Here is a 3,540-nt window from a genome sequence, read left to right as displayed (position 1 = left end):
GGAAAACGGTAGTGTATTCATACTACAGGATGTTATCAGCAGTTAAAAGTAAATACACAAAATCTAAGTGTTTTAAGCTTGAAAAAAAAATCTCAGAAACAACTGAGTCAAAAGAACCAGCTACAAAAGTTAATATATAGTATGAGTCAATCATGTAAAAAATTAAACATATAAAAGAGTAATATATAATGGATATTTGCTGACTGAATTTAAAAATAAGGGAGAGGCACCTGGAGGAAAAACTTGGTATGACATTCAAGGCAGGGGTCACAACAAAGTAAAGGAAGCGTGACACAGAAATGGATCCGTGTTCTGGGAATAAGCAGCAGTCCCCCGTAAGAAATTATCAGGCAATGAGGCTGGGAAGATAGACAGATTGTGAAACGTTCTGATGGCTATGCTGAGGAATTTGGACTTTACTATGTTGGAAATGGAGAACCAGAAAAGTGATTTAATAGGAGGGTGAAGTGATCGGATCTGTGCCTTAGGAAGGTAACTGTAACTATCCCATGGAAGAGCTGGTAACAGTTAGGTAACTATTGCAATAATTCAGATAAAAGATAATAAGTTACTCTCTCGAGAATAGAAAGAATGGCATGAATTTAGGAACAGTTATGAAGAGCATATTTATAAGCTTACAAATTCACAGAATTGAAGAATGAGGAAGGAAGAATGATGATTCGAGATGGCATCAAGATTTCTACTTTGAAATGACAGGTGGGACCTGATAGGAAAGCAGAGTTTGCATTATCAGCAGGTCATAGAAGACTGGAAGCATGTACTCAATCCTCATAAGAAAAGGGAATTATAAAAATTTTGTTTTTAAGTGTTATAAATTGAGAATAAATTTATGGTGCCTGAGAAGGAAATAGGACAGGACAGAACTCTGGCAAACATCTACAGACTGACATTTCAACAGCAGGCAAAGAAGGAAGAGACATCATGATCCAAGAGGTGAAAGAAAACCTGGAGGAAGTCTTATTTCAGGAACAAAGAAAAGAAAATGAAAATGTTGGTTAGCAAATAAAGAGACTAGCTAAATGTACTTTCAGGATCTTTCCAGACATTTTGATGGCAGCTATCTAAGTAGATTTTTAGTGAAGAACATACTTCAAATACTCTGACTTAGCTAGTCAACCAAAAAAGTATACTCATATATTTTGGTTCATGGACTGTTCAATGTCACCAGAATGACATAGGTTATGGTCTCATGTACAATGTATTAAATGTAAGGTATATGTCTGAAGGAGCTGACTAATAATACTTTTGTTAAAGATATAATCTTGTAGAATCAGACCTAGTTCAGAGAATAATAAGGAAATCAGAAATATATTAATAAAATTTAGTTTTGACTTGTATCATCACTGATGCTCTTTCTAATTTTCATTATAATTTTCATTTGAAAGTTTAAGTCATGACAATGCTAATGAGGTTACAAATATTAAGAGTTATATTAAAGCAACTCCACATGTGCAATAACCAAAGTTAATATATAAAATGGATGCTTCCCCAACACTTGCAGGGCATCTCGTAGATAATTTTTATAAAAAGTACATTTTTATTATTGCTATATTCTTTAAAAGTGAGAGGGAAAACTATATCTTTTTTTTAAAATATATTTTATTGATTTTTTACAGAGAGGAAGGGAGAGAGATAGAGAGGAAGAAACATTGATGAGAGAGAAACATCGACCAGCCACCTCCTGCACACCTCCTACTGGGGATGTGCTCGCAACCAAGGTACATGTCCTTGACCGGAATCGAACCTGGGCCCTTTCAGTTCGCAGGCCGACACTCTGTCCACTGAGCCAAATCGGTTTCGGCAGAAAACTACATCTTTTATAACATTAAAAAATAAACCCTATCCAAGAGAAACAAATTTCATTAAATTGTTGGTAACATTTTTTGATGAGTAATGAAGTTCTAATCTTAAGGATTCATTTAGAAAATATTTAAACATGCATTTACTATAGCAGCACATATGTTTCAACTCTGTGCTTTCTCACACTTATTTTCTCAGTAATACCCCAGATGGATAATATTGATTTAATTAATTAGTAATTATAAACTAAGCATAAATATATTGAAATACATTTCCCCACAGTTGTTGAAAGATTCAATTATTTTCAAACATAAAAAAAGAATTAAAGTGGCTATTCATGATTTGCACATTCAGTTATTTTGCTCAAGTATTTAAAAAATTCACTCAAATGATCTATATTCAAGTTCCTTGAAGTAGAACTTTAAATCTCTTAATCTAAATAGTGCTAGCAAGAAGCATATAAGTAAAACAGTGACTTCAGACTACCAAGCATTCTTCTGAAGCAGATGGAGAGCTCACATTATGCTATTCTCTCTTACTCTGATAAATTTATTCTTGCCCCTGCCCATTATTACATAAGAAACCACTGCCGAGAATTGCAGTTAACACAGCTATGAAAATGTAACATCATCTTCCCTGGTTACAAGTGGTGTGATTTTCTGTCATTACCAAGGAAGCTGAGATGGAGATACGAAGGCAGATGCACTGACACTTTAGATAACCATATACTGCTGAAAGGACACAGGAGCGGTTTCAAAGGAGGGGAAAGGAACTTCAGAACAGGTCCCATGTCATGTCATCAATTGCAGACCTGTCATACTAATGACTAAGGAAATGCGGGGAGCAGTGACAATGGGAACATTCATCTTGCTCTTCTCTGGAAACGGTGCACCTGTATCCCCCTGCACTCCGTCTTCTGCAACCTCCCGCCTTCCTGACTTTTGTTCCCCATGACAGCAAATGTGATCATGAGAATGCAGCCTATCCATCATCCTTTCTTCCTGAAAGGCACCTTGACTGCAGTTAATGACTGTAATGAGACCAAACAATAGATACGCTATCCAAAGCCCTTATATTCAGCTTCTGTGAAAATGGGCTCAATTGAGACCCCCCCAAAAAGCTCAAAAGACACACTGGAAAGGCAAATAGTTTTGTACCATCTCACTAAATTTGCTCCTGTAGTTCATGGCCTAGATATCTATCCATATTCAGATGGAAAATGTGACTAAAAAGTAAAGGGACTGAATTTCTTGTGTAGATGATATAGCAACAGTATATAGTAACCTGGCAAAGGTGGAGTCCTTCTGAAATAGAGCCAGAGCAGTCATTCCAGAGGAACTACCTGCATATCTTGCTCCTCAAAACTGGGAATTTTTTAAACAAAAATAACCTTTTGATTGAGCCAAACCAACATTGTCTTACAAATAATTGTCTTGCAAAGCCAACAAGCAAAGCAGACATCCACCACAAGGACTAATGATTATGGACTCTCTTTCTGAATATAGAATCAGTAACCAGACTTGTATAGCTAAAGAATAACTCTATTTGTTAACACCAATAAAAAATCCTTTTTTTATTCATGTATTTCCTTTCTCTTTTCTCATAAAAAAATAAAATAAAATAAAACCCTTACCTTTACCCTGTAATTGGGGCACATTTGAGTTTCTGCCTGAATCTGCACTTTGATTGCAATTCTATAATCTTAAATAAATGATCTTT

The 3,540-nt window shown here is 35.4% G+C and overlaps 1 pseudogene; it reads left to right on the top strand.

Moving 5' to 3' along the window:
- The first annotated feature begins 942 nt into the window (after positions 1 to 942).
- The window catches only part of LOC102762579, a 4,543-nt pseudogene continuing 1,945 nt past the window's right edge, over positions 943 to 3,540 (top strand).

This window comes from Myotis davidii, unplaced genomic scaffold (genome assembly GCF_000327345.1).
Source record: "Myotis davidii unplaced genomic scaffold, ASM32734v1 scaffold252, whole genome shotgun sequence".
NCBI classification, from domain to species: Eukaryota; Metazoa; Chordata; class Mammalia; order Chiroptera; family Vespertilionidae; genus Myotis; species Myotis davidii.
The sequence above is the reverse complement of the archived record's forward strand: the minus strand, read 5'-3'. Positions and strand labels throughout refer to the sequence as shown.